Source organism: Echeneis naucrates, chromosome 14 (assembly GCF_900963305.1).
Source record: "Echeneis naucrates chromosome 14, fEcheNa1.1, whole genome shotgun sequence".
In the NCBI taxonomy this organism is placed as follows: Eukaryota; Metazoa; Chordata; class Actinopteri; order Carangiformes; family Echeneidae; genus Echeneis; species Echeneis naucrates.
The window spans coordinates 11,619,515-11,631,951 of record NC_042524.1 but is presented as its reverse complement, the minus strand read 5'-3'; positions in this window follow the sequence as shown (position 1 = coordinate 11,631,951).

Below are 12,437 nucleotides of genomic sequence, written 5' to 3'. Positions count from 1 at the left end.
TTTTGTTATGTCAGTTTCCATGGGGGTGATCTTTGGGGTCTCACTTCACAGTTGTGGTTTTCTCCCAGTGGTTTAGTAGCTGCAGGGCTTCTCTCCTGACAGCTCTACACTCTCACCTTTTCTCTTGGCAGCATTATATTTGAAGTGGGTCCAAGCTGCAACATGTTTTTATTACCAAGCCTAACTATGTTGACCAAGCAGCTACAGCAATAGCCTTTAACGGCGTACTGTGGGGTAGCTCAGTTGATAATGCTCTCACAAATATGCTGTGAGTGCGTCGCGGTAACTACGAGGATGATTCGGGGAGAAAGTAAACGTGAAAGCCAAAGAAAGAAGGACATTTGGACGTGTCAGTGTTTGAAAAGAAAAAGAAAGGGCTTTTTTCTCCTCTACAGATTCTGAGAATTTCTACTGGTATATTTTTGAACTGCATTACTGTAGTCCCCTCATTTTTTGTCAACAATATTTTAGAGAGATTCTCCAGAGATTCTTTCTCCACATTGATTACTGCAGTCAGGTGTGTTTCTTCACATATTTGTCATGGAGGAAAAAGTTGTCTGCATACTAATTTGTATGTAGTTTCAACACTGCATATCAATGAAAAAGTTAAAAAAGTAACTGCCTGGCTGCATGAAACATTATATGTATCCTGAAGGTGTTTAAAGGATTACAATCAAAAAGCATTGCTGTAAGTACCAACGGTGAACAGTGTGCTGGTGTAGTGGTTGGTAGACAGACTACAGAACAGACCGTGGTGCATTTTTTATGTCCTTCCAAAGAAGATATGATCTAACATCACCCATCACAATGGTGCAATGTGAATTACATTGCTGTGGCTTTTAGTCCGTGGTTTGCATTATTCTCCATACAGTCAGTGTTAAAATATCACTTTCAGCTCATTCTGGTATCCATGGAGGCATTGGATTAGGACTGTTCGGGTTATTGCTCAGAGGATTTGTGTTCATTAAGTGGGCATTATTTACATGAAAAAACTGACCGTTTCCTAGACATCAGTCTTCTTGCCAGCAATTGAAACTCAACTCTTTTGAATCTTAAATCACCAAACAATAAAGTTTGTCTCGTTTCAACTTACAGTTTCAGGCAAACTCACTGCTTATATGATCAAATAGCCTTTCTCTCTCTCTCTTATATCTTCTAGGTGTATGCTGAGTGATTATTCTGTTTTTCCTGTGAACTCATTGTTCCTTATCATGATAAGGGTAGGCTGATATGCTGTATATATATAAATATACATATGTACTGCCCTGCATGTGTGCATCATACATAAATACATACTGTATGTACGTGACCGACTGCCAATGTCCTCTTAAAGTGAATCAGACTTACACAGTCACACACACCCACACACTGAGCCCCTGGTTTGTCCCCCTGCCCACTTCCTCTGCAGCCTATGGTGTTTCCGCTGGGGTGAGACAGTGCCAGCTCCCTCCCTCTGCTTCCCAGTGGGGTCCTGCCTCCCGGCATCTGTCAGGGCAGCTGTCTCTCCTCTCCACTCTGCACTGCACCACACTATGCCAGGCCTCTACACAGGATCCTGAGCAACTCACACATTTCATTAATACGTGCCAAGGCAGGATAAGACATGTTTTCATAGTTTTATTGTGTAAAGTCAGAAGATTTTCTCAAATTGAGAAGTCAGACTAAATCAATTGATTTCCAGAACCAAACTACCCAAACCGCAGAAATCAAATTCCATCAAATTAAATACACACATCAGACCCAGGGCTGTTAAAGTCTTACTACTTTGGTGTTTCTTTCAAATATAAGTACGTCCCTATGAAAGTGAGATGTGCTCATATATTATAACACTATCAAATCGACGCAATTATGCAAACTTAAGCCAAAACACACCATATTGGGTGACACAAATCTTACATCATTCGAAATGCAAATATTTAGAATAAAGATTCAATCTAAAAAATGTTCATCCAGTCTCTAGTAGGAATAAGGGAAACCGGCAAAAGCTGCAGTTTTCCTTTTTCCTCTGTGGAAAACGTGCACACTGACTGCCCTCATATTATTCAATTTCATTTGTTATTCATATGAATAGGCCTGGAAAGAGTCTGGAGACATAACAGCCAAACAGGGGAGAAGAAAACAAAAAAAAACAAAAAACTGGAGAGCAGAGATGAAAGAAGGAGGGGTTGCTCAGGTCCAGGTGCGCCAGAAGCTTCAGGAAGTAAACATTCAGACACAGAGTTACACAGGTGCTGAAAAATGATCCTCTTCCTTGCAAGACCCAGCATAGCAGACAGGGATGTGTGTGTGTGTGTGTGTGCATGTGTTAGGGGAATAGGGAGTAGAGTTGGGGCAGCAGAAGGGTGGGTAGCAGTGAGGGGGACTGGCTTGTACTGAAACCAGGAGATTAATATGAACAAGTAGGAGGACACTGGAGCAGAGAAAGTTGTCTATGACTATAGTTTTGACTGCAAGGCTGGAATGAACCCAGCATCAGCAACCTCCTCTCATCTGTGCCTGCAAATACTCACAAAACACACGAAACCGCCTCACTCACTTCGATTCTATCAGGCATACTGTGCACTCTCACAGGTAGCACGTACATTCACACTGGCACGTTCATGGAGGTATGAAACGTGTGTGCACGCCGGTAAAATCACAAACGTCTCTGCTCCACCCACTCCCCTCAGGGTAGAGGTCCATCCAACACAGATGTAACCCTGATTAATTGGGCGCAACACAGGGAAGTGGGTCTGGAAACTACCTGGCAATTTCCTGCAGCCTATCCTCCCCCCACTGCCTCCTTTCCACCTAAACACCCCCTCCTCCTCACATTTGGATCACGTAAGTCAGCAGGTGGGCTGCTGGGAGGAGTGTCTGCCGTGTGGCGTTGATATTCTGCCTGCGTCCAGCTTGCTGGGCGCCCTACATTGCAGGCACTCCCTCTGGCAATGCTTGCCTTGGCTCTGGGCTGAGTGCTGGAAATACTGAGAGTCTGACAGACTCCATGGGCGCACATACAGGTACACACACACACACACACACACACACAGAATGGACTGCTCTCTACTGCCCAGCAGAGCACATCACAGAAAGAGAGAAAGAAGGGGTAACGAAAGGAAAGAGATGGAAAAATAGAGATGGTTGAGGCAGAGAAATGGATAGACATAGTATATTTGCCGCACACTTTTTCAGTCAAGCATGCGGATTACCCAGCGGAGTACAGGGAGGCTTTTTAATGAAAGCACAGGAAGGGGGCAGCAGCTGGTGGCATGTGTTTGAGCCAGGAGGATAAGACCCCTTGCGCTAGCCTCGCCAGCCCTCTTCCCTCTCTCGCTTTCCTCATCTCCTAACGCCCCCCCTTCATCCCTCCCCCTCCTCTTCCCCCCATAGAGAATGAAGTCCTTTGTCTGTTCCACTACTGCCTGTCCTGGAGTTGGGCCTGAGCCGCAGGGGCCTGCTGGTCAGCCAGCACCAGAACCGGAGCAGAACCAAGTTGAGCTCCTCACAGCCATGGCTACAGCCTTCCTCCACAGACCAAAGTAAGTCCCCAATCACCCTGTGCTGGGAAAGGAAAAAGAAAAATGAGCTAAACAGAAAGAGACATCAACAGAACGGTTGGACAATACCAACAAGAGAGATGGACAGAAAGAGAAACACAGGAGTATGGCCAAAACTACAAAAGAACAAGAGGAAATTCAACTATAAAGTTGTCTTGGGAAAGACATTTTCCTATAAGGGAAGCAAATTTCTAAAGAATTGTGCTAAAAACACACCATCATATTTCACTACGTTATGAAATCAAAGGATTCATTTGCAGAAAGTCCAACAGCCTGATCGAATGTATAGACTGTTTAGTGTTTGTTTCGGTGATCTGACACCAGTGGTGGTGTACCAGAGCTTCATTGTCGTGGATAACAATAATAAACATGGAGCGCTGGTGGTTGACTGGTTTAGAGCGTGTGCCTGGTTTGAATCCAGCCAGGGACCTATGCTGCAGGTCATTCCCCTCTCTCTCCCTGTTTCCTGCCTCTCTGCCAGAAACTAAGTAAAACAAAAGCATAAAAAGCCCCAAAACAAAAACAACAATAAATATGCAGTTATGCTTATGGAATGGCTAAGCTAGATTTATCTATAAAAACCAACGTGCTTAACATTGTGCTTTAATAGTGAGCGTGCTGTTATAAAAAAAGAAAAGAAAAAAAAAAAACAGTGCTGACTTGTGGTTCGCACAGACAGTGAATAAGAGCCTCTCCTGTCAGTTATGTATGTGACCCACCCAGATGTGACACTTCACTCAATGTCACCTTAACTCTTCCTTTGCTTTTCTCATAATTACTCTGGCCGGTAGAAGTTCACTGAAAAATAAAATCTAACTATAGGTCATAAAAAGGTGCTGGCACAGCTGACCAGCGGACTCTTGCTTTACAGGAAAACATCTTTGTCAACAGCTGAACCACTAGATAAGATACAAAACTGGATTTGAATTTTGCAAAGTTTGCAAGTAATATAAATATTTATTAGATATAAAAATATAATTGTAAAATATGTAAACACATTACAGCAGTGTAATCTAATGAATTATGAGCAGCATTAAAACAACACAAAACAATACTAAAAAGCCAGCTAGAGCCAGTATATTGCAACATTACTCATTCCCTTTAAACCTACTTTAGTCATTTGCAAATATTTACAAATGTATACATGAAATTAATTTGGAGAAAGATTACAAATATCAAATAAAAATAAAACGAATTTAAAAAGGAAAGCTCAACCTAGAGATCATTCATACTTAAAGAGTTTAGCAGAATTTGTAGTTTAGGGAAGTTGGTCTGAAGAAATAAATAAGTGATAGAGGAGTGAAGAGAACTCTTGAGGTTGTGTATTGAATCAAACGAAATGAGGTGAATGCTGGAGACTCAGTCCAGTGCTGCCAGCAATATCTGTATCAGGTTGCTTCCATAGAGTTATGTGTGTTCAGTAAGAGCAGATATGAGGGCCTCCACTTATCAGGATGGCTCGGTTCACAAAAGACCTTGTGTGCATTTCAGTAAATGGATCTGCATCACCTTGTTACCCCTCAGGCCCTAAACTTTCATACAGCTGTACTTCTGAACATTCACACATAAAAGTGCTATCATCCAGTCTTACGAAGTGAACAATATTCCAGATTCTTGATGGATCAGCAGAGTAGAAGCACATAGAAACACTGAATAAAAGTTTGGACATTATGCTCCTTCTTTTTTGTCCCTGCAAAGCCTCTCCAAGGTTTTTCTCCTGATAGGATTAAATAAGAATAACTCTACACTTTGTTTTGAGTGAAAACTATGACGTTAATAGGTCATTTCTTGAAAAAGCATTCAGACCTACAAATATAGATTCATATTCACATTTAGTTGTTTCTGTTGGAAACAGGTCTTTTTATTAGTTCGACCATGCTGGCTACACGTGGGTATGCTAACTGCTTAAGTCTTCCTGTACTGACTCTCTGCTCGTGTTGCTTCTGGTAGCATATCAGTTCCTTTACACCCGGGGGGGTTATTCCCAGGAATAAACATCTACTGTATGCCCACTAAGAACTGTACACTAACAAGAAAATGTAACATTTGCTAAAACTTCCCTGGACTCTATTATTATGCTAAAATCATGAATCTTTGAAAACTGCAAAACAAAAATGACCATTACTTTTAATTTTATGGAACAAGCTTTCGTACAGGCAATTACAGTAATTTTATTCTGTATTCCAATTTCTTCTCTATATCTCTGGCTTTAGGAAAGTAATAAAAGTTGAATATTTGAGAGTAAAATCCTCTTCCACAGAGGGCTCAGTCTGCAGAACAGCAGCCCGGAGCAGGTGAGTTGTGACTCACCGCAGGGGCTTGAACTTGGTTGCTCGGGTGAGACCTGTCTCACTACTTACACTAACACACAGAGCAGTTTTTAATGTGCAGTATAATTTATATCCTGTGAATCTGGGTGGGTGTAGGTATCATTGTAACCAATAATCATCTTTTTGCTCTTAGAAACACAACACTCGATCTGCATCACTGGGGCATGGTGCAGTGTTTGAGTCAAATATACCACCAGTCCGTCTCATGGCGTGGAAATAAGAGAAACACAACTTACATAAGCCTGACCAGTTATATCCAGTATGATTTCTGTTGGTTTAGATTTCTCATTTCAATCAAGTCTACAGAGTTTCCAATAAAGCTAAGTTTCTCTAATATGTAGGTGGTTGTTTTATGAGTGTTGAATACAATGAAATGAAGGAAAAAGCAGAGCCCAAGCAAAGGAAATGCAGACCTCCACTTTTAAAAGCCCACATTCTTTTTTCTTTCATTCATCTTCAACCTCTTTTCCGTTTCCAGGTCACAGGTGGTGCTGGAGCCAATCCCAGCTCACACTGGGTGAGGACGGGGTCATCCTGGACAGGTCACCCGTCCATCACAGGGCCAACACACAGAGTCAGACAGAGACCAACAACCACTCCTCACACAATTTAGATCTGAATTAACGCAGACATGATGTCTTTGGAGGGTGGGAGGAAACCCACACAGCACTGGGAGAACATGCATACACCAAACAGAAAGGTCCCACGAAAGATCCGAACCTCCAATCTTCTTGTTGTGGGGCAACAGCGCTAACCACTATGCCGCCATAATGCCCATATTTTTTTATTTTTATTTTATTTTTTTCAAGAAAATAAGAGAAGATTCACCACTCATTTTTATTTCAGTTACACAAATTTGATGGGCCATGAAATAGAAATGAATGTCTTTACGGGAACGCACTTTCCTTGATCTGTGGGTTTAATAACTCGGGGCGAAGAACGGATAAATCAACAATAAAAAATTATTTTAATGCACATAATTTAAAAATAATTTCAATCCATTTACAAGTGGTAAGTAAATTTTACAAATTTAAAAAGGTTCAGATACACATGTCAAGGTTTTCACTCAGATGAATGGTTATTCTATTGACTGAACAACCCCTTTGTCTGTCACCCTGTTATCTTACGCTGTGTGAAAAGGTACACACAGGTAAGTGTGGGAACATTTTTCTGTAATCTGGGTAAGTGTGATCACTGTTCCCTGATCTCTGAACTGAGTGTTGATAGTCCTGCTTTCTGGTTTTGTGGAAAGGTTGGCGCTATGTGGTTGTTCTTGAATTGAATTCAACTCTTACGACTTACTGCGCTTTTGTGTTAATACTCTAAACCACATTGTGCATCATCTAAACCAGTGCTGCTAATGAGTCCTGCTGCACAAATGTTGCTAGCTTTTCCTCTGTCATGCTTCAGTCTTCCACGCTGACAACCAAGCCCAGGAGAGCTGAATGCTTCGTTTCCTTTACATGTCGAAACCTAGTCCTCCACCCCCTCTGGAACCATACTCACGGGGAACTGACCACCTTTGAGGCAGCTACAATGATCATGTGCCTGTGACATCTATTCTTGGCAACCACAAATGATGAATTGGTCACAGTTTCAATGGAGAAAAGCTGGCACTGTTGGTCTCGTGACTCTGGTGCTAAGGGTGCCCCCTACAGACAGGAGTCATTACTAGTTCATGATGATGATGATGATGAGCCACAGTTGTTTTTTTTTTTTTTTTGGTTTTTTTTCCGATGGCTCTTAAGGTCCTTTCACACATGCTTCCTGAAAGAGTATTGAATCCTTGCCCTCCTGCACATCGAAGCATGGCAGGCAACAGCATCCACGCATGGCAACACCAGCCCAACAACCATCTCCTAGCAACGCATGTCCTCTGCCCCAGGAGGAATCTGGAGGTCTCTGCTGTAGTCACACCATGCATTTCCTGGAGGGCAATCAGATTTTTTCCTCATCTCTTCTCTAACTCCCCTACTCTCATCCTACCTCTCTCTGCTTCGCCAATACTTCATTCCAACTGGCTTAGCTGTTCTGGAAGGACTCTTTTTTTGGGATGAAAATAACAAGTCCACAAAATTTTTTGAAAATTCAATTCTTATGAACTGCAAGGCAAAGCTTAACTAATATTTAGACCTAAGAGAAGAATATAACCAAGGTGAAGATCCAAATTTTGGCTGGTGAATTTTTTAGTCTTTGGTCAATTGTAAACAGAAATCTAATACATAAAACAGTTTGATGTGTATTACCAGAAGAGAAACTTTCCCATGACCTTGCATGACCTCTTTTGAAATACTACAAGAACAACCCAACCACAAATAAAAAATAAAATAAAAATAAAATAATCCAAAAAAGTCAAATGAGCCTTTGTGTGACAGAAGGTACCTAAATCAAAACAGCCTCTTCATGCAACGGCGAACATGCGTGTATGTCTCCCATTCGTGCTAGCTCCCTTCCTCCCAGCCCCATCACCACAAACCACTGTTCCCACAGTATTCCCATGACTCTCTGCTGCTCCCCCTCTCTTCCCTCGAAGGGCCCAGACTTTACCAAAAGGCAGGAGGGCTGCGTTGGCGAGCAGCAAGCTGCTCTAGCCCACCTTCCTCACATCTGAGAACCTCTGTGAAATCCTAATCCCCAGAGTAGGGTGAAGCGCAGGCCCAACTTGCCTGACCTCTCTGGTTGCCATGGATACAGCGCACTATAAATAAAACAGAGGGGGCTTTTTTTTTTTCAAGCAGTTTGGCAGGGCTGTGTGGCCTGCTCACTGGTGGGGCTCTCTCTCCCTCCCTCATTCTGTCTCTTCTCACTCTCATTCTACTTCCCCTTTCACTTATTCTCTCAATCACTGAGCGGCGTCCTCTTTTAGTCTTGTGCTTCCTCGCTCCCTTCCTCCCTTCCTTGTCCCTGTTGCTTATTCAATATTTCCATTCAATCCCCTTCACACAGACACCTATATTAGTAGCATACCTTGATTTCTTCAAATGTATTCATTTGATTTCGCAAAACATTTCACTTAAATAAGTCTTTGTGAAATTAAGAAAGTAAACAGAGGGAAAACTTGTTTGGTTTGTAAGAATCTGTCTGGAAAACACACAAAGAGGCGTCTCAACAGAGGCCAAGTTGGTGAAAAAGACGATCTATTTTCTTGTTGGTGGCAGAAAGGCATTAAGAGTCTAGGGAGGTTGAATGTGCTTGCGCACTGAATCAGGACTGCGTTGCAGATTTTTGTCTGGCAAGGCAAATCTCAGAAGGCTGGAAAATAATTTGGTCATGGCTGTGGGAGGTTGCTGGGAGTGGGAGGCAGATGGGTGATGTGGGGGAGAAGATTTGAGGGGTGACTGGTCGGTGGGAGGAGGAGGGGGTAGGGTTTGACCGTTTCGCTGTGGTGAAAACATGCTTGACACTTCATTCCTTTCCAGTTAATGTGGTGCGGACTGCAGGATGTTAACCCTCTGCCTGCCTTTTGATGCTGTGTCTACTGTTGCACAACACCCGTTCCCCACAGCACTTCCTGCTCTACAGCAGCTTGGGGCTAAAACATTCCAGGACAGTCCGTGGAAGAAATCAGTCCTGCCAGCCGTGGGAGTAACGGTTACAGTATACATTATTTTCCATTATCATGTCTACATTAGCTGAGTGTAATACAGTGAGACAATTCGAGAGGCCTGCTGTGCAATCCTCAGAAGCTGTCATGGTGATTTGAAAATTTGACCATCACATGCCAGATACTCTTTGTCTGGGAGAATCTGGAAGAGTAAGCCACATTTCCTGGACCATCTGCCTCGTATGAATTACACAAAAGACAAGACCGGCACCAGAAAACATCCCCAACGTTGCCTGGGAGACAGAGGTCACATGAGAGGATGAGTCACAGAAACCCAGAACTACCCAGAAACCAACACTATTGAGCGGCCTCACATTGAGGTGCTGTTTACAGTTTTTCGTCATGCAAAAGGATCAGTGTCATGTCAAGGCATAAAAGACTGTTAAATGCTGCCCTTAAGACAAGTGTAGGGTTCAAGTGAACTGAGGAGGATACTTTGATAGGCATCAGCTTAAGTGCCAGACGCCATTCTTTCCCAGCCAAGCAAATATACTTTATAGCCAGGGTAAATCTACCTGTGTCCAACCATGGCTCTACTGCTGGTGTGGCGGTTTGTGTGTGTGTTGATGGAGACTGGAGAGTAGGGAGTTAATGCAGGCAGGGCTGTGGCAGTCCTCCTGCCCCTCAGCCAGATTAATCATGCAGGAGAGACACAGCAGGCCCCCGTTCATTCTGCCTGGGGGTGAAGCTGTGCCCGCATGGTCTCCATATCACATGGCCCTGCCCCCCCTCCCTTCCCTCCTCTCTTGCTCTTTCTCTCTCTCTACTGGGAGTGCTGTGGATGGGGCTGGTGGTGGTGGACGGGGGTAGGGGGGGGGGGGGGGGGGGGTGGGGGGGAACGCCACGACACGTAATATAGCTTTCTTTCTTTCCTCCACAGTTGTTTTTTTTCTCTCTTCCCTCTCCACTTCCCCTTCTATGAGTGTGAAGGGAGTGAGGCAGAAAAATAAGAAAGAGAAACAGACGTCTTTCTCTCCTGCAAGGAGACAACAACAGCCTCTTTTTTATCTCCCATCGGAGGGCCCTGACGACAGCAGCGGCCAGCCTCGGTGGATGAAGAGTGTGTGGGGCAGAAGGGGTGGGGTGTGTGCGTGTGTGTGTGTGTGTGTGTGTGTGACGGGGGGGGGGGGTGGCATACCAAGGGACTCGCCACAGATATCTCCTGGAAACTGCCCGACGATGTCTCTGCACATCAGAGAACAGCCACAGCCATTGTTGGGCTCATTGGGAGAGAGAGATCCAGGCAGTGTCGCACAGTTGCGTGCTTCAGCATTTTTTATTTTTCACATTGCACAAGCGCCAGAGTGTGCACAGAAGTGGAGTCCTGCATGGATCACCTTTTAACATGAGTAGCTGTCTGTAAATTTGGCTGCAAAGACTACATATGTATGCGTGCTGAGGTGTGTCGGCTCCTCGCTCCTTATTTGTTAAAGCATGTTCCTCTTTGTACAAATGAACATCTGTGACCCTGGAGCCTACCTCTTGTGGGCCTACAAAGATACAACAAGATCCATGTGTGTTTGGACAGCGGCGCATTGTTTTCAGTGCATGCTTTGCCGTCAGAGTCTTATCAGTTTGGCCGTGAAAGGACACAGAGAATGGGTCAAGTGTAGCTTTGTTAGTCTTTTTTAACTGCATCAAAGGATCCTTTGACAGAACTTTTAGAGAGAGCCGAGGATCACTTTGGCAAAAGTAATAGGTACATAAGCATTTCACTCATGAACATAATGATTTTACGCAGCATGTTACTAGGAGTTTTTAAATGAAACATGAGTGAGGCTTGTATTTCACCAAGTCATCAAGTCATCGCAGTGCGATCATTATACAACAGTAAAACCTGACTTTAAAATCTGTTTCTCAAGCTGGGAAATGAGTTCAGTGAGGAAGAAAAATGCCTTTACAGCTTAATATAACAACTACTATCAACAGGCTTCATATCAAGCATTTAAAAAATACTTTCAATGTAATTTTGTTTGATTTCAATACCTAAACACAGCAGGCTGTTTGTAAGTAATAGATATAGTACTATCTTCACTCGTCCATTACACTGTAGATTGAATATAATACGAAGTACAGTGTTTCCTAACTTCAGTGTACAGCTGATTTCCAACATCTTCAGTTACTTTAATGCTTTCAACAGAACTCTTAAAGAGAGTGCAATGCAACAAAAATTGCATTCATTGAAAGAGATGTAATTAACGTGTAATATCATCTATGAAGCAATCTATTTTAAGATATGAGTTGAAGGTCAATCGGAGGCACATCTGGTGCTAAATAGTGAAAGCTCACCCATTCAGCCTGACTAAAACATTGACCAATAACAATGCTCGTAAAAGTTTGGTCACAAGAAAAATGCAGTGGAGTTGATAGCACAAATGTGTATGTGTGTGTTTTTGAAAGCAGCCTGGTGATAAAGGATGACTTGAGATAAACTGCTGTCCCCTAAACACACACTTACATAACGTCCCCAGTAGAGAAAGCATCCACTCCTGTACTCTACTGTACTGCGTAAGTGTATTACATTGCAGCTCTACTGCTGCCATCACAGGGCATGAGACACCAGCATATTCTGTGGGTGTGTGTTCCCAGCTTTTCCCTTTTAAAATGCCATTCACAAGTAGGAAATGTACGATTTTGCAGCTATACAGTGTATCATTCAGCTCCTATGAGACAGGTGCTCTTTCCTCAACACCCATTACCAGATTTCATGAGATGGACTTTATCATGCCAGATAAATGTCAAATAAAAGACTATGTGATGTGTACATTTTCCTAATGAATACTGTGTACAGAAGCATGGGGCATTTCTCACTCCATCATAAATCACTGAGTGGTGCATCCATTTGTACCGCGCTGAAGTGTTGCTTTCATTTGTTTCAGTGGAGATTTTCTTTAAACAGATTAGCCAGCTGCCAAACATTAACCATCATCTGCAATGGAAATCACAGATACAAATGTGAAAATA